Raw genomic sequence first — 20,021 nt, forward strand, 5'->3', positions numbered from 1 at the left:
ACCCTGTTAAGATGGCGTAAGGAGGTGCTGTCTTTCCCAGAAATCATTAACCTCCTCACCGAATTTGACAAACCAGCACTAGCTTCCAACAATGCAACGAATAACAACGATTCAGATCACGATATAGGCATTATTACACCATCCATAGCAGAAGATTTAATAGTAGACCTCAGCAAATCCATTGACTTTGTAGCCACCTCAGCCAAGAATGATATTGGCACAGCAAAATTTGATAATCTTCCCGATGTGTACGAGATCAGCAAAGATGTAATAACAAAAAAAGTGATTACACAAAAAAAGTGATTACACAAAAAAAGTCACTTACTGGAAATACCCAAACGAAATCCTGCATTGCCAATCCCTGGTGAGTTGCAGCTACTGCTGCTGAAACAAGGCCAATGGAGGTACCTTTGGGTGAGGCAGACTGGCCACAAGGGCAGGGCCAGCCATAGCACTGGTGGTGTCCTGTGCATTAATGTTTGTTAGTGCCCCCCAATGACCACCTCCGACATGGATTCCCTCACTACCACCCTTTAACTGTGCCCCCCAAGTCTCCATAACCACTCTCTCTCAGATGCATTTAATTTGACTTACAGTGCCACTCATACCATTGTAGGGTGTCAGAGCACTTTACATCACACACATTACACAGAGAAAATCAATATGTGTGTAAATCACTGTATAGAAAATGTTACATAAGACTAAGGACTACAAGGTGTAGGAGTCACATGACAACCATACTAGTAGCCCGTATAGTTTTATAGTGATTGGTCTGGAGAAACACAATACCCGGAATTTAAAATGTAATACCATGGTTGGGGGTTCTCCTTAATAATCAGAATTGATTTCTGTCCAAAAGAACACTTTTTTGGACATTAGGATAATCAAAGACTGGGGGACGGGGGAGGAACATAACGCTCAAATTTATACCTTGCAGTTTGTATGCAGCTCTTAGATGACAGTTAATAGCTCACTGTTCTAAGTTAGAATTTTAACTTATAAACTGCAAGTAACAAAAGGATCTCTGACAAAATCAGTAGCCCACTGACCTATTTACATTATGTGCACTTTGTGATCTGCATGGCGCATGTTCTTTGCAGCCGGTACATTAACCCTCTGAGCTACCTTTCCATGAGTCAAAACTTCCACTAGACAACATTCTGGTCTCACTCTAGGAAGAACATTAATCACCAGAGTTATCATGACATTTTTACTGTTGCCGAAAATTGCTGGAAGCCAGGAAGGAGCAGCAAGCGTTTTTAAAACCAATATATAATTGCAAACATGATGCCTTCACCTAAAGTCAGCACCCGGTGCGGTCACACTGGCTGCACCGCCCTAGAGCTGGCCCTTCAAGGGTCCTGTGACCTCAGTGACTGTTGTTCTAGGGTGTGCTGCTTCATAGGCCTGCCCGCAAGACTGGAGGTGACCTTCAGTATGGTTAGTGGTGGACAAGCCTTGAAGGTTAACCTACACTGGTCATGCTAGGGTCCACCTGCTGGTGCGAAAACACCAGGACTTCTAAGGTGTTGCGTAGCCTTCTAAGGTTTAGCATGTGATTGTGCACTTGCAGGAGAGTGGTCTGGTGGGCTGGTTATTAAGGCTGAACCTGGTTCCCAGTTCCAAATTCAGCAGCTCTGATCATAGTGCCACATCCTCTCCCCCACTGAACACCATACTGCCCCACTGAGAAAAACTCCCACTGTTTTCAACTACAACCCAATTGTTGCCCGCTATAAACACCTGGATGCGCAATTTAAATTACGCACTAGACAAGAGCAATATGTGGCCTACAAAAAAAAAAAAAAAAAAAAGGAACAACATCCTGGAAGAAGCAAACACTTATAGGGAATGCTAAATTTAGCAAACCATGGGAAATGTAAGCAGGAACAACATGGTTACCTTAATGCTTTTGCACTCACTATTCAGAAATCAGTGAGTGCTTTTGCCTGAAAAGTTAAGGACACGACTACAGGGCCCTGAATGGACCCATTTTAATGGCCATTGCTTATATCCCTACAAAACGTAAGCAGTATGGTAAAAAGACCACATCCCCGGACGCAGAGCCACAGCACACATTTTGTTTTCCAATCCACACATTTTGGTACCTCCAGGATTGGTGCACTAGTTCCAAGTCTAGGGAAAACAAAGACAAGAAAACTAAAATAGCGCTTCACTGGCAAACTCTGTAAAAGTGGCTCTAATGTGTTTCAGTTTGAATAAAATCTGTTTGGCCAGTTTGCTACCACTCCGTCTTACTTTATTTAGTTATTAATCTATTTTTCATATTTTAGCCTTTTATTCCCAATGCTGCACTTTAGAATTAAAATGTCAGAAAAATACTACATTTCAAGCAAAAGCGTCTTTCTTTTTTGGATCCATTTCACAGGGAAGCAAATAAAAGAAAGGAGAGGAAAGAGAGTGAGAACCCCGTCTTGAAGTCACGGTTTTCATGGGCGTCCGCAGGGGGGGCAAGGAGGGGTACTCGGGGGGGGGGGGGGCAAGCGCCCCTCCTCGTCCCCCCCTTCGCACGCCCTGGCTGCTTTATAGTGCTTCCTATAATCCAGAATTCGTTTTAGCACACTGCAAAGCATTGCCAATAGCTCTAGCAGACATGATTTATTGGCTTTGCTACTGCTTATTTTTTGGCATTTGCTGGTCATTAAATTTTTTTTTCTTTCTTTTTTCAAATACAGCACATCTGCTCGCCAGATTCAAAGGCTTTGCTAAGCAGTCTTTACTTAACAAATGTTTAACAAATTAGAAAACTGTCCTACTGGCACTCGTGCAGCTTATTAACAAAAATGGCTTTATTTTTCTGCTAAAATATCAGCAATGCAATGGGTAGGCATGTTGAGGAAACTATGCATGCGATTTATTTCTCTTGGGCCAGAACACCGGTAAAGGATGAGCCCCTCACCTTCTGTGCATTTATACTTTTTTGCCGTTTTATATAGCACTATCCTTTTTAGGTTTTGACTGGCGATGCGTACTTTAGTACACATGCGCCAAAAAACCTTTTGATGTGTGTGTGTGGGGTAGGGAATACGCCCTCTCCTCTCATTGGCTAGCTCCATAAATGGAGGCTAGCCATTGGGAGAGGGCTCCATCCGTCAATCTCGGACCAGATTCGGGGACGTTCCCGAGAATTTTTGGCTTTTGGCTACTTCAGCCGAAAGCCTCTTCTCGTCATCTCGCTGGTGTTTTTCAGTTAAGGTAAGGCATTTGGTTTATTTTGCTAATCTTATGTTTATTTCTTTGTTTTTCAGGTCCAATATGGCCCGTGGCGTCTCCGTGCAGCTGTGTGCTCCACTGTGCACGAAGTTGTTCAGACAGGTATGTATGCTGCTGTTTTGCTGTTAGAGGTAAGCCATTTTGTTTATTTTGCTAATCTTATGTTTATTTCTTTGTTTTTCAGGTCCAATATGGCCCGTGGCGTCTCCGTGCAGCTGTGTGCACTGCTGTGCACAAAGTGGTTCAGACAGGTATGTATGCTGCTGTTTTGCTGTTGGAGGTAAGGCATTTTGTTTATTTTGCTAATCTTATGTTTATTTCTTTGTTTTTCAGGTCCAATATGGCCCGTGGCGTGTCCCTGCAGCTGTGTGCACTGCTGTGCACAAAGTTGTCCCGACGGGTATGTATGCTGCTGTTTTTCAGTTAAGGTAAGGCATTTTGTTTATTTTGCTAATCTTATGTTTATTTCTTTGTTTTTCAGGTCCAATATGGCCCGTGGCGTCTCCATGCAGCTGTGTGCACTGCTGTGCACAAAGTGGTTCAGACAGGTATGTATGCTGCTGTTTTGCTGTTGGAGGTAAGCCATTTTGTTTATTTTGCTAATCTTATGTTTATTTCTTTGTTTTTCAGGTCCAATATGGCCCGTGGCGTCTCCGTGCAGCTGTGTGCACTGCTGTGCACGAAGTGGTTCAGACAGGTATGTATGCTGCTGTTTTTCAGGTAAGGTAAGGCATTTGGTTTATTTTGCTAATCCTATGTTTATTTCTTTGTTTTTCAGGTCCAATATGGCCCGTGTCGTCTCCGTGCAGCTGTGTGCACTGCTGTGCACAAAGTTGTTCCGACGGGTATGTATGCTGCTGTTTTTCAGTTAAGGTAAGGCATTTTGTTTATTTTGCTAATCTTATGTTTATTTCTTTGTTTTTCAGGTCCAATATGGCCCGTGGCGTCTCCGTGCAGCTGTGTGCACTGCTGTGCACGAAGTGGTTCAGACAGGTATGTATGCTGCTGTTTTTCAGTTAAGGTAAGGCATTTGGTTTATTTTGCTAATCTTATGTTTATTTCTTTGTTTTTCAGGTCCAATATGGCCCGTGGCGTCTCTGTGCAGCTGTGTGCACTGCTGTGCACGAAGTGGTTCAGACAGGTATGTATGCTGCTGTTTTTCAGTTAAGGTAAGGCATTTGGTTTATTTTGCTAATCTTATGTTTATTTCTTTGTTTTTCAGGTCCAATATGGCCCGTGGCGTCTCCCTGCAGCTGTGTGCACTGCTGTGCACGAAGTGGTTCAGACAGGTATGTATGCTGCTGTTTTGCTGTTAGAGGTAAGCCATTTGGTTTATTTTGCTAATCTTATGTTTACTTCTATCACTCACTACTGCACTCTCTCCTCAGCCTCTTACTGCACCATCCCTTCACTCTCTCCTCAGCTCCACTATATCGTCTCTTCACTGTTGCACTCTCCTCAGTCTCTCACTGCACCATCCTTTCACTGATGCACTCTCTCCTCAGCCTCTCCCTCCACTGTCCCTTCACTGATGCACTCTCTCCTCAGCCTCTCCCTGCACCGTCCCTTCACTGATGCACTCTGTTCAGCCCCCCATTGCATCGTCCCTTCACTGCTGCACTTTCCTCAGCCTCTCACTGCACCATCCCTTCACTGCTGCACTCTCCTCAACCTCTCACTGCACCATCCCTTCACTGCAGCACTCTCTCCTCAGCCTCTTCCTGCGCCATCGCTTCACTGCTGCACTCTCTGCTCAGCCCCCCATCCAGGCTGCAGCCCTCACTCCTCCACTGCACCATCACTCACTGCTGCACTCTCTCTCTGTCTCACACTGCACCATCCCTTCACTGCTGCACTCTCCTCAGCCTCTCCCTGCACCGTCCCTTCACTGATGCACTCTCTGCTCAGCCTCTCCCTGCACTGTCCCTTCAATGATGCACTCTCTCCTCAGCCTCTCCCTGCACTGTCCCTTCACTGCTGCACTCTCCTCAGCCTCTCCTTGCACCGTCCCTTCACTGATGCACTCTCTCCTCAGCCTCTCCCTGCACTGTCCCTGCACTGTCCCTTCACTGCTGCACTCCCCTCAGCCTCTCCCTGCACTGTCCCTGCACTGTCCCTTCACTGCTGCACTCTCCTCAGCCTCTCCCTGCACTGTCCCTTCACTGATGCACTCTCTCCTCAGCCTCTCCCTGCACTGTCCCTTCACTGCTGCACTCTCCTCAGCCTCTCCTTGCACCGTCCCTTCACTGATGCACTCTCCTCAGCCTCTCCCTGCACCATCCCTTCACTGACGCACTCTCTGCTCAGCCTCCCATTGCATCGTCCCTTCACTGCTGCACTCTCTGCTCAGCCCCCCCATCCAGGCTGCAGCCCTCAATCCTCCACTGCACCATCACTCACTGCAGCACTCTCTCCTCAGCCTCTTACGGTACCGTCCCTTCAGTGATGCACTCTCCTCAGCCTCTCACTGATGCACCATCCCTTCACTCTCTCCTCAGCTCCACTATACCGTCCCTTCACTGATGCACTCTGCACCCTCCCTTCACTGCTGCACTCTGCTCAGCCTCTCCCTGCACCGTCCATTCACTGAGCACTCTCCTCAGCCTCTCCCTGCACTGTCCCTTCACTCATGCACTCTGCTCAGCCTCCCATTGCATCGTCCCTTCACTGCTGCACTCTCCTCAGCCTCTCCCTGCACTGTCCCTTCACTCATGCACTCTGCTCAGCCCCCCCCATTGCATCGTCCCTTCACTGCTGCACTCTCCTCAGCCTCTCTCTTCACCGTCCCTTCACTGGTGCACTCTCCTCAGTCTCTCACTGCACCATCCCTTCACTCTCTCCTCAGCTCCACTATACCGTCTCTTCACTGTTGCACTCTCCTCAGTCTCTCACTGCACCATCCTTTCACTGCTACACTCTCTCCTCAGCCTCTCCCTGCACCATCCCTTCACTGCGGGGTTGGGCAGGTAGCGGCGCGCCAACAGGGGCGGCCGCTCGGGGTTAATGATTTCAATAGTGTTAAAGTGCAGTTCGATTGTGATATTTACAGTTTTGTTAACAAGACGCTGTACTCATTTGCGTAAAGTCTTATTTATTCAGCCTATATCTATTTCCCTCATTTTCATTGCTTGATTTTGCGCGTGAGAAAGTGTCACTCGTAGTCATTAAATGTCACTCATAATTAAAGTACAATTCTGAAAATGTCACACAAAGCAATCTGAAACCTTGGCAGCTATGTGGGTGGAAGGATGAGTGGGTGGAAGGATGAGTGGGCGGATGGATGAGTGGGCGGATGGATGAGTGGGCGGATGGATGAGTGGGCGGATGGATGAGTGGGCGGATGGATGAGTGGGCGGATGGATGAGTGGGCGGATGGATGAGTGGGCGGATGGATGAGTGGGCGGATGGATGAGTGGGCGGATGGATGAGTGGGCGGATGGATGAGTGGGCGGATGGATGAGTGGGCGGATGGATGAGTGGGCGGATGGATGAGTGGGCGGATGGATGAGTGGGCGGATGGATGAGTGGGCGGATGGATGAGTGGGCGGATGGATGAGTGGGCGGATGGATGAGTGGGCGGATGGATGAGTGGGCGGATGGATGAGCGGGCGGATGGATGAGCGGGCGGATGGATGAGCGGGCGGATGGATGAGCGGGCGGATGGATGAGCGGGCGGATGGATGAGCGGGCGGATGGATGAGCGGGCGGATGGATGAGCGGGCGGATGGATGAGCGGGCGGATGGATGAGCGGGCGGATGGATGAGCGGGCGGATGGATGAGCGGGCGGATGGATGAGCGGGCGGATGGATGAGCGGGCGGATGGATGAGCGGGCGGATGGATGAGCGGGCGGATGGATGAGCGGGCGGATGGATGAGCGGGCGGATGGATGAGCGGGCGGATGGATGAGCGGGCGGATGGATGAGCGGGCGGATGGATGAGCGGGCGGATGGATGAGTGGGCGGATGGATGAGTGGGCGGATGGATGAGTGGGCGGATGGATGAGTGAGCGGATGGATGAGTGAGCGGATGGATGAGTGAGCGGATGGATGAGTAGGTGGATGGATGGATGAGTAGGTGGAAGGATGAGCGGATGGATGAGTAGGTGGAAGGATGAGTGGATGGATGAGTAGGTGGAAGGATGAGCGGGCGGATGGGTGGGTGGAAGGATGAGCAGATTGATGAGTGGGCGGATGGATGTGTGAGTGGATGGATGAATAGGTGGAAGGATGAGTGGATGGATGAGTAGGTGGGCAGCTGGAGGGAGGGACGAGGGAGCGGATGTATGAGGAGGTCGGCGGGCGCCTGCTTTGATAGATGAGTGGGTACCGGAATGGACAAGTGGGCAGCTGGGTGGGTGAATGAAGAGATTGGCAAGCGCATGCGTAGATAGATGAGCGGGTGGATCAGTGGCTGGGTGTTCAGATGGGTTAGATGAGTGGTTGAATTTGCTATTGTAAATGACAATGCTCTAACTTTAACAAAGGCAAAACCATTGCATTGTAAATGCTTGTTCATATTTCCCGATACTAATTCTTCACTAATCCTTTTTGGCTTTCGATGTAGCGTATGACTCGCTGAAAAGCACTTTGGCGCCTCATCACTGGTAGTAAGCAGGCGCGCAACACCCATTGGGCTCACCAGGCTTCAGCCCCCCCCCCCCCCCCCCCCCCCCCCCCGTCGCCTCCTCTGCCCGGGCTAAGATGACACGCACTGAAATGGTGCAGGAAGGCTGCGCATCCGATCCGAGAATGTGATTGTTTTAATGATTTCTGAGAGGCCCAGCAGCCCGAGCCAGACAGCGAGCCTCTGAAAAGTTTCAGTGAGTGAACCGACCCCCCTGCCCTGACCTCTTGTCTCTTGTGTTTCCTTTAGAGTGGCGCAGAGGTGAAATCCTTGCCTGAAGGCAGGGATTTCACCTAAGCACTTGATGGGTTGTGAGCATGGGGTGTGAAGATGTGCACAGCAGGGGGAAGGCATGGCCAGTTAAGGTGATGCTTTTCCTTTGTAAAGGAATTTCTGCTGGCATCTTAGCACAGGGTGTGCTGTCTGTGCACTTGTATAGATGTGTATTCCATACAAGTGCACATACAGCAAACCCTGGGCTATGGCGCCAGCAGGAATTAATTTACGAAAGGAAAAGCTTCACCTGCACTGGCCATCCCTTTCCCCTGCTGTCTGTGCATTTGACCCACATTGATCTACGCAGTGAGACCTTTGGGAGGGGCTGGATGCCAGGACACAGTCCTGCACATCAGCCAGACTCCACAGTATAGTATCAGAAGAGCAGGCAGCAGTTTTTTGTGTAAGTTACAGTAACTTTAATGCATTTTTCAGCACAGCATTACCTACTGCCTACATATCTAGGTTACTGTGAATGTTGTTCTTTACTTACATACATAGAAACGTCAAAGAGGACAGTCCCCTCCAAATATGCAAATGTAGTGTAAGTTTGTAGTGTTTATTTTTTTTTTGGTGTGCTAGTGGGTAATTTTAGAGTTCAGGGTGGGTGTGGGTTTTAGGGTGCCAGTGAGTAATTTTATGGTTCAGGGTGGGTTACGGATTGGGGTGCCAGGGGGTAATTTTAGGGTTCTGAGTGGGTATGGGTTTTGGGATTCCAGGGGGCAATTTTAGGGTTCAGGGTAGGTATGGGTTTTGGGGTGCCAGGGGACATTTTAGGGTTCAGCGTGGGTATGTGTTTTGGTGTGCCAGGGGTAATTTTAGGGTTCAGGGCAGGTGTGGGTTTTGGGAGGTCAGGGGGCAATTTTAGGGTTCAGGGTGGGTATGGGTTATGGGGTGCCAGGGGGGAATTTATGGTTCAGAGTGGGTATGTGTTATGGGGTGCCGGGTGAATTTATGGTTCAGCATGGGTATGGGTTTTGGTGTGCCAGGGGTAATTTTAGGGTTTAGGTGTGGTGTGGGTTTTCGGATGTCAGGGGGCTATTTTAGGGTTCAGGGTGGGTATGGGGTGCCAGGGGACATTTTAGGGTTCAGCATGGGTATGTGTTTTGGTGTGCCAGGGGTAATTTTAGGTTTCAGGGCAGGTGTGGGTTTTAGGGTGTCAGGGGGCAATTTTAGGGTTCAGGATGGGTATGGGTTATGGGGTGCCAGCGGGGAATTTATGGTTCAGCATGGGTATGGGGTTTGGGGTGCCAGGGGTAATTTTAAGGTACAGGGTAGGTATGGGTTTTGGGGTGCCATGGAATTAATTTTAGGGTTCAGCGTGGGTATGTGTTTTATAGTGCCCGGGGTAATTTTAGGGTTTAGGGCAGGTGTGGGTTTGGGATGTCAGGGGGCTATTTTAGGGTTCATGGTGGGTATGGGTTATGGGGTGCCAGATGGGAATTTATGGTTCAGCATGGGTATGGGTATGGGTTTTGGGGTGCCTGGGGTAATTTTAAGGTTCAGGGTGGGTTTGGGTTTTTGGGGGCAAGGGGGAATTTATAGTTCAGCATGGGTATGGTTTCTGGGGTGCCAGGGGTAATTTAAGGTTCAGGGCGGGTATGGGTTTTGGGGCTCCAGGGGGGTGATTTTAGGGTTCAGGGTGGTTTTGGGGTGCCAGGGGGTAATTTTAGGGTGTGGGGTGGGTATGGGTTTTGGGGTGCCGGGGAGGGATAATTTTAGGGATAGGATGGGTATGGGTTTTGGGGTGCCAGGGGTAATTATAGATTTCAGGGCGGGTATGGGTTTTAGGGTGTGAGGGGGTTAATTTTAGGGTTCAGCGTGGGTATATGTTTTGGTGTGCCAGGGGTAATTTTAAGATTCAGGGTGAGTATGGGTTTTGGGGGGCAATGCATCAAGCTAACAAAAAGCGTGTGCTTTAATTGTTGTCCAGTTTCAAATGCAGAATTCACCACATTTTTTCTCAGCTTGACCTGAGCATTAACCGATCCTGATTATCTGCCATTTTAGCTCCGCCCCATTGATTTACATTAGCCACGCCCCTTCATCTGCCATGTTAGCCCCCCCCCGAAATTAAGACCTAGTTGCGCCCCTGGTAGTAAGCACTATATAAATTCAATTATAATAGCACAAACTCGACCTGAAGGTATTGGAGCACTTAACATGAGCACAAATTACTTTACTTAAGGATATATTCATATTTGTTTAGGCACAGGCAGATTAAGTGATTTGCCCAGAATCACAAGATGTGTTGACTGGGTGCCGAGACTCGAATCGAGTTTCCCACTTTCATAGTCGGCAGCTCTGGCCATATCTTCTCCCCATTCACAGACTGTTAAGCAGGACACAGTGTGCTACCGGTGTCCATAAGCAGAACCTTTGTTTAGGCTTCATGGCCCCTTTAAGCCCACATCCCAACACCTATGGTTCTTACATAGCGAGCTGCAAGAGAGATTAAGGCTCGGTTCAGCTCTTCCTGGTAGTTAACCAGGCCTTACGCCCCTACTACCATCACAAGAATAGGAGATCAGATAACACTGGAATTAAACAGAGTAGAGGGAAGGCGTGTAAGGGATTCCGGTAACACGGGACAAGACGATGATGGGGGAGAGAAGGAATGTGACGTTTGTGTAACAAGTCATACAATACATGTCATCACATCAGACACTCACTTAAGTCTACATTGCACACAAACACTAATCGCACCATAACTGGTTTACGCCGAAACAATACCTGTTCCCAACGTGTGAAGATACCAATTGAGAATGGAAAAAAAAAACTAGATAACACCAAACAAAATCACACAACGTTTGTTTCCACTGGCCGGAAGCACAAGAAGGTAACACACAACACGTAGCCAACACTTGTAAGCATACACATCACGTTTACGGGGAAATGAGAGCTACGTTCTCGAGTTTTTTTTTTAAGTCAAGGAGTGATTAGATCATTCCGTCCTGTGTTCAGCTGGCATACTGGGACTTGTAGTCCTTATTGGAAAATCGGATAAACTAGGCAATAAACCCCAGTACGCAAAGCAAAAACAGGAGACCAGATTAACCTTTTAAGCATGAACACAGGAAACATCAGAACTCGGCTGGATCAAAAAACATAACACATTACACATTACACGCACGTTGCGAGTGGAACTTTATGCCAGCAAAAACACAAATGCCTCATTTTCATCCGCTCAGAAATCAAGATGTGCAACGCATGGCCCAGTGGTCAGCCGTGTTTTGAAGTAGCTATTTGCCAGTAGAGTACCAAGCCCCACAAAAATGGATTTACTTGCTAGCACCAAAGAAATTCAATAACTGATAGCAGGGCCCAATGGTTTGATTGCGCCAGTGAGAAAACAGGAATGTCTATCATAAAAGAAAATTGAGCAAACACTTCCTTAATATACATCATTTGGTGCCAGTGTTGGGGCAGTTTAATGTAACCAAGGCCCTTTGGAGTTTGGGCACAGCTGAGGTTATTAACGTGCTAAGAGAACAGAGCTGCAACTCTCCTAAAAGAGAATTTGCATTGCTGAGAATGACTTGCAGAATTCTACATTTTGTTTTTCCTCAGTTTTATATAGTACAGACTCAAACCAAAGATATTGAAGTAGCTTAAGTAAGCACCAGGTTCATCACACAAGGACACATTCATTTTTTGTTAGGCACCTGGAGATTAAGTGATTTGTCTAGAATAACAGGATGTTGAGCCAACGTGGAGACTCGACTCGAACAGGCTCTCCAGTTCCAAAGTCGGGCATATCTTCTCCCTCCGCAACAGGGTCATGGACCCCCGAAACTCTGTCTCTAGCAAAGAATGACGAAAGGAATGCAGCAGGTGCTGCAGTTTTGGGGCCTAATTTTGATGGGGCAGAGCAGGGTTTCAAGCCACTGCCCTGCACCGCCAAACCTCACCACCAGATTACAGTTGTAAACCAGGCGGGCGGTCCCGCAGCAGCTGGACCACGGTGCTGCCCAACAAAGGCTCATAGTAGAGCCTTCGAAAGGCAGCACCGTGGGACTGCCACAGCGCGTTCAAATACGGCATGGACTGTAAAGAAAGACAGGGGGACACACCAAGTGCCCCCCTTGCATGCACCCTCTTTGCACAGAGGCACCAGATGGTCCTGTAGGTCCCCTAAGATTCCTCACCACCACCCTTTTCATGGCAGCCTCACCGCCATGAAACGGATTGAAGTGAGGAAACTGATAATATGCTTTGCAGTGCCGCAGCGGCACCACTAAATATATTATGGCCTCAGACCGCTTCACCACCACCGGGGGATCACGGACCCCCAGGGTTTGCGGCAGTCCAACCACCAAACTCAGATTATGGTCGGTCAACCAGGGCGCACCGCCACCACTATGCCACCTGAGGTTTGGCAGTCCACAGACTGCAAAACTCTGAATCAGCCCCTTACTGTTTTGATGACGGGGTATCCGGGAGAAGGCCCTCTCTTTAACTGCATGCACACCGATCTCTGCAGCAGGGTCATGGTTCCCAGGAGTTCTCGCTACTAATGAGTGAGGTACGAGATGCTGTAAAGCTGTAAGTAGGCAAGCGCTTCCATGTTATAGTTTTGCTGGTAATCTCCAGGGAGGAGCCAACCCACGTCACTGCACTGCATAGCCACAGATCTCTGCAGCATGATCATAGACCCCATTAGCTCTCTCACTTCCACATACCCGAAAGTAACCTCTGCTAAGCAGACCTCGCACTAGCAGAAACCCCGCGCATCCGCAGAGCTTCAGCTGTACCGGAGTTGCACTCCCCACCCCTGCACCTTGAGACCCTCACGAGTGAGTAGCGGGCTTTAAACCCAGTTTGGTTGACTATTAACGAATGAGGTTACTGATGCAACGGATCAGCAGTGTTAATGTTTTGCTGACGAGTCCAGTGAGGAGAAGTCACTGCACTAGGAATCCACAGATTTATTTTTGTTGCATTTTTATTAACGGTGAACTCGACCTGAAGGTATTGGAGCGCTTTACATGACCACCAGTTACATTAATATTGATGTAAACGCAAGCTGTTGGTCACAGATCCAAATATTCAGCCTGCGAGACAGAAACTGCTGCAAAACAATGCTACCCATAATAATACCCTCAGCCACATGGTGTTGTTGTGGTCTATACACCCCCCCCTCCCCCCCGATCCCCGACCCCCTGCCCCCCACTACCCCCATTATTAATCCGTGCTTGGGCAATGCTCCAAGGAAAGGAGAACACACAAACAGGAAGTGATGCCTGCATGTGTTGGCCAAAAAGGAGCAAGGAAATGCGAACAATGAGCAAGTCAACCAATCCTAAGTTATAGGTAGGCTAAAAGCTCCTTTCTAGTTTTTTTTTTTAAAGATACAAATCTAAAAAGTAGTTCCCTAAAAGTGAGCAGTGGAAAGATACAAGTCGACAATTCAAATGGATGGTAAAGAGCCATAAAACAATAAGTAATGAGAGGGATAAAGCCAACCAATGGTAAACAATGGGTCAGTAAGGCCACTGTAAGTTTTCGTTAAACACACAAAAGGTCATTCACGATCAGCAAACATGCTCTGTCTGGTAGGCAATTCCTAAAAATCCGAAATAATTTAGATACAAGATAAGTAAAACCAACTCTTGACTTTGAAACCAAAACCACACTGTGGTGTTGATATTTGGCAAAACACAACATACATCAAAACTTTTTCGAGTGCTGCGTCAAAGGTGGGTATAACATAATCCAAAGTCAGTGTAAAAAAAAACAGTACTAGCAACAATCCTGAATCTGCACTTTAATTAGTAATTTTAGAAAATACAGTTCACAGTAGTAGTCTAAATGGGTATTGCCAGGAGCCGTAATGGCCTCCATTTAATAATGAACGAGCATTTCATTAATAAATGGTGCAAAGATTTTAATTGGAATAAAACCTTAACTAAATAAACAGAGGTTTCATGAGCAAGGTGAATGATTTAGCAAAAAATAAAAATGCACACGTTTAAAATTTGCCTGAACAAGTACTGGTTTCCAATTTATCATCCTACTCTCCGTTAAATGTCGGTCCCTTTGAATCCCCTAAACTATAAATTCCTGCAGACTTCTGCCATTTTTCTCTGCATGACTTTACCAATTTTCCCTCTGATTCGAATCAACCTTTCTCTAACTTGCCCATCACACTAAGTTTTAACTTTTTCCCCACTTCACCCTTACTTTCATCCTGTTTCACCGGTGCATCTCCTACCTAAGCAGGTCTCCTTCTTTCATTTCCCCAGCCTTGTCGGCCTCGCTCTTCCACAGAAAGCTAATCGCATAGTTATTTCTGCTCTTGGCAATTCCTGACTCTGAAACTTATATATTTTAAATTGATAGTGTTCTTGAACTGATATCTGGCGATATATAGATAATTTCTCGTGCCACCCTCTGTTAGGAAAGCCATGCACGCTTAATGTTTCTCTGTATGGTGTGACAACCCTAGATGTTGCAGAGGCTGCCGCACCCCCCCGAAGTGAGGGTGGGGGGGGGGGGCTCAAGGGCCGGCACCATAACCCCCGCCGTGCCCCCAGGGGGAAACCGGTTCTGGACACTTTAAAGCGCCCAGAAGCCAAGGGGAGATTCGTGATTCGCGCCACCCCGCCAAAAGGACAGAGAATGCCCAGTGGCGCAAAAATGACGGCCAATGGGCAGGGAGCGCTATGTTCGAACCACCGAATCAGGGGGCTCCACCAGAGCGCCAAGGTGAGAAGATATTTACAACAAGGGATGGTGAGGGACAGAGTCTCTGAATTAAGCAGAAAGCTCTCACCCAGTCAAGAGATCCGGGCTAGATCCAACACCGTTTTTTAGCTCACTGCACCATCCCAGTTTCAGAACCTGGCTGTATGCAAATTAGTCTGTTCCTGTCCCAGTGCATGATGGGAACAGGGCAAACCAAACTACAAAAGCCAATTCTTACACTGGGAAGGAAACAAGCTCCCGGGGACCGGTTTCTGGCATTACAGCCGTCTTCGGCCCGGTTTGCTTGAATCCTGATGGTGCAATGAGCAAGGGTCTCACATCTGAGAATACCCTTCCACGCTTAGGGTGGACAAAAATATTTACAACAAGGGATGGTGAGGGACAGAGTCTCTGAATTAAGCAGAAAGCTCTCACCCAGTCAAAAGATCAGGGCTAGATCCAACACCGTTTTTTAGCTCACTGCACCATCCCAGTTTCAGAACCTGGCTGTATGCAAATTAGTCTGTTCCTGTCCCAGTGCATGATGGGAACAGGGCAAACCAAACTACAAAAGCCAATTCTTACACTGGGAAGGAAACAAGCTCCCGGTGAGAAGATGGCGAATATAAGTCGCCGCTCGCCCAGGTAACACTCAACTTCGTCGAGGAGCAGGGAGAGCGGCGCACCCGACGAACTTCTGTAGAAAAGGCGACGAGGCGAAGCTCTGTCGGAGGGACCAGCTGACTACGGACTATCGACGGACCATCGCTGGACTTAAAGGAGCATCGGTGCGCCGGCAAGGCTCTCGGTGGCGGAGCAGGTATTCACCCAGATGCTCCCACGAATCCGGGACCGGCACGTGGCTATGCCACCACAAGCCCGGTAGAGCCTCGCTTCACCGTTTTCAGCGCGCACTGTGCCGCTGGGGGGTAGCTGTGAGGCCTGGTGGCTTACAGGACTAATGCGATACCTGCAGGGTACTGAGTCCGACCTCGTGGCCACAGGTTCAAATCCCCGAAGATCCACGCAGCCTTTCATCTATCCGAGGTCGAAAAAGTGAGTACCAGGGAGTTGGGTAACAATTAACATCTGTTACTCAGCCCCAAGATGTCTACGGGTGAACATCGCTTTACAAATAGACGTTATGTTATGATGTGTAGACAAACAGCCATCTGCGTTAAACAAGAACCGTGTTAGCGGGAGGCGCTGCATTAGGAGGTCAGCGAGGGCACGATCGGCTCCTTCGGACGTACTGAGCGGCGGCGGACCCTCGGTTTTTGAAAAGAGCTTTTACTCCTCACCGGCTCGGTGGGTTACCAGCCCGGCTGCGAGCGACGGAGAAGAAAAGCGACATCCGACCGGTAGCAGAGCGAGCCATCAGTAGGATACAGCGTGAGCCTGCCAAGGAGCAGCGGCGGGGGCCACAGGCCGATGGGGAGAACAAGGACCAGAGCTGGCATCCTTTAGGATGGAACACGAGCTCTCGGTAAGGATCAGCCCGGCAGGGGCACCGTTACATAAACAGTAAAGTCGGGGGTGAGATTAATCTTGCTTGTATGTCGGGGTGGGAGTTTCAAGCAGCTGGGTATGGCCTTGATAGGGGTTGCGAGACTCGACCGAAGAAGTTGGTAGCATCGTCCAAAGTAGCGGAGGTCTGAGCGCAGTGCAATGAAGCTAGGGCCATCCCCTTTCCATGGCAGAGAGCGTGTGCCTTAAAGCAGCGCTATGTGAGCTAGCGCTCTGCCATCTAAGAAACGGAATAGGATAACTCTTGTGCTCATTTTACAAAATCTCATTGAGAAGATAGGCTGAGTCGGATGCCAGCAAAAAGTGTGTATCTTAATGGCAATCTTGCCAGCAGGGGGGCAGATTGAACAGTCATTCGTGGCATTGTGACATTTCAACATTGCTTGCAATATAATTGGACTTGTACAATTTAGTCAATCAAATAGCATTGGTGCAGGTCTAATAATAAAAAATAAAAACAGAACACATGTAGACAGACCACTGAGATATATCTATAAATTAACAAAACTGAAAGAAAAATAGATGTTTCCATCAAGGGTGCAAGGGAAGTTGTTCCTAACAAAATTCTGTTAAGTGAATTGAGCTGTACACCCCACAATAAAAGATGCGGCTGATAACCAGTGGGGCCGAGGGAACAGCAAAAATCCATGTTGATTAAAAACATGCTAGAGAGCATGACACAGTAAAAAAAAAAAAAAGAATGCATGTAAAATATGGCATCGATTCAAAACACCTTCGGTGTAGAAGGCAACTACTTTTACCTTGACAAAAAGCAACGCGTTTGGAGGCCTGATTAAAACACCCTACAAGTAAAGGGAGAGGCCGCATTATTTAAGAGGAAACTAACAGCGGTAAAAACGCATCAATTCGTGTTCACGACATGTACCGAACTGCACCCATGCACAAAAGACTGAGCAATACTAATTTTGGTAGAATGTGGTTGACCAAGCAGGCAGGCCAGAAGTACATCGAGCGAGGCGGATAAACAAAGTTTCCATTCGCACAGCAAATTTCAATTGTCATGACACCGCGGTTGCTACGGTGGAGTGCGTGGCCTGGCCTCCACTGTTCTAGTATTTCACATTAATATAATACAATGCATTTCCAGAGCCTCTGTTAAAGATTAGACTGCAAAACGTCAACATTATCGGCGCCATCTTGCCCCTTTTCAAGCCCATTCGTGCGCGTAAGCGGCAGCCATTTTGAACACCATGGCCTCCCTGCCCCTCGCTGATAGCCAGCGCGTCTCTCTCTCTCTTAACCTCGCAAGCATCCCCCCACGCACTGACAACCCCCGCTCTCTCATGCCTTGGGTCATAAACCCCCCTTCAGCGCAGCTTCACCACGGAATCCCATCCTGTTCCCAGCGCGGCACCTCCCCTCATTCCTTTCATGGCCTCAGATCCTTTTGATGCAAACCCCCTTTTCCTGTGTCCCCGTTTGTCTTCCTTGTTCCCAGGCCGCCACCTGGCCCTGCGGATACTGTTTATTACCCCGTACAGTAGGAAGCTTCCCCTCCCCATCAAAAGACCCTCGAGCCGATCAAAGCCCCCACCCTATGAGATCCGATCAACCCCATGCATTCCGTGAATCGGCGGAATGCCCTGCTGTGCGACAACCATCACCTGTTGTGACCGGGGTGGGGAATCCAACTGTAAATGTATGTGGGAACGGGCCTGAAGGGGAGATTCCGAGGATGTTCTTTCAAATACCAAAGTGTTGCGAGAATGTGTTATGTGCAATAAAGGTCATAAACCCTAGTATAAGAGGCCAGGCCTCAGAGATGTGGTTAGAGCACCTCGTGACGATACTTGCTGTCTGAATTGATGTGTTCTCCTCCGGAGAGAATAAAATCCTCGTTTCCTGCCTTCCAGTCTCCAGCGCCTGCTTCTTCATTGATTAACATTGGTGGGTCATAGAGGCGATACCGCCGGGCAACATAAAAGGGTCTTTGGTTACTGGTTGTCTTTGGAACCCTTTTTTACAATTGGCGCCCAACGTGGGGCCCATCAGCGACTCGTGGATCCAGTGGGAGAGGTCCTGACGACAGAGTGAACGACTGCAACGATCGGAAGGTACCCTGTCCGATAGACCCTCGTCTGACAGCCGATCATCCGAACTTCACTGGTTCCGAACAGACCTCTCTCGAGTGATCTGCGGTCCTGACTGGGAACCATCAAGAGTGCCACGAGAAGTACGAAGAAAAGAGGACGATCGGGCGCTGGATTCGGAAGACAAGAAACTGTCCATGCGGTCCGGGTAAGGTCGTGTAAACACGACGAATTGCGAAAGTGATAGATAATTGAAGTGATTGATAATTGTTGAGAAAATACTAGTATTACTTTTTGTTAATTTATTGGAGATTCACTGTCTACAAACGGAGAAACAACAGGCTCTCCCTTTATAAACAGCGAAGGATAGGTACGCACCCGTTGGACCTATCTTTCTCCCCCACTGAACAATTGCCCCTTCCCCCCATTGATTAACTGTTATAGATTGTTTTCTGGAGATTCTCTGTCTGCAAACAGGGAAAAATAGGTCCCCTCTTTACAGATAGTGAAAGGGTAGGTGACGCGAACCTTTGCGAGCCTACTTATTCTCCCCATTGACCATATTGATTTTTTATTTTTGACCTAACATTGATTGCTCAAGATTGGTTCATGAGGTATTCACTACGTGCAAACAACGTAGAATAGAAATATTCTGTCTAGTCTTTGCACGCAGTGATAAGATAGGTAGTGCTGACTATTATCCCATTGTGATCCGTCATGCCTGTCTTCTCCCCACTGGTTAGTAGCCTGTTTAGCCCGGACCGCTTATTAGAGATGAACCATCCGGCTCCGCTGGAAGGCACCCCTAATAAGGACATGTTCACGAAGCATGGATTAGTCGCTATAGCCTATAGCCAGCTGTGGCATAAATATACGAAAAAGGATCGAGAAAGTCAGTGGCCACTGATAGGATCCTTCGAAAATGATAGAATAATCGCACTAGAAACAGCCCTTGGTAAAAACAAGACGACGTCCACTATGCTTGACAGCTTCGGCATGTGGCGAAAAGAAGCCGAACAACGCAAAAAGAGAACTGAGAGTAGGTTGGGAAAAGAGCTGCGGAAAGCAGCCCACCTAGCGGCCCAGAAACTAGAGAAAGAGATAAAAGAAAGAGAGGATACCAAACAGAAGCTAGAAATAGAAACATCAAGCCAGTGTCTGGTTAGAACTCCCTCCACGCTCTACCCTGAATTACACTCAAAACAGCGAACCAACAATGATCTGCTGCTAGGTCCTCCGATCATCCACATGCCCCCTCCATATGCCCCTTCCCAACCCTTAGCCCAGCACCCACTATCCCCAGGTACCAACGAGAGTAGCACCACGGCTTCAGCCCCCATGGCCTCCGTGCCGGCTGAACTCCTTGTATTAGATGCTACGCAAACGACAACGCTGGGCGACCCAGAAGCCCGAAGGGTTGGTCCTGCTAGAGCATATAGACTAAGCAAACACGAACGAGCAGGGGTCGACAAGATAGCAAAGATACTGGTAGAGAAGAGGGAGGATGAAGAGTCCGTCACGGATGTGTTTAATTCTTATACTGGGAGTCACAGACGACACTTTACTGTACAACTGTGTTACCACGTCTTAAACGCATACGAGGACCGATATCAAGAAAAAG

The 20,021-nt window shown here is 48.3% G+C and overlaps 1 protein-coding gene across 1 annotated transcript in view; it reads right to left on the minus strand.

The window, feature by feature from the left end:
* The window catches only part of CPD (carboxypeptidase D), an 839,931-nt gene that overhangs the window by 729,172 nt on the left and 90,738 nt on the right, over positions 1–20,021 (minus strand). The gene's annotated exons all lie outside the window — the stretch shown is intronic.

The sequence above is a fragment of the Lissotriton vulgaris genome, chromosome 2_1 (genome assembly GCF_964263255.1).
Source record: "Lissotriton vulgaris chromosome 2_1, aLisVul1.2, whole genome shotgun sequence".
NCBI lineage: Eukaryota > Metazoa > Chordata > Amphibia > Caudata > Salamandridae > Lissotriton > Lissotriton vulgaris.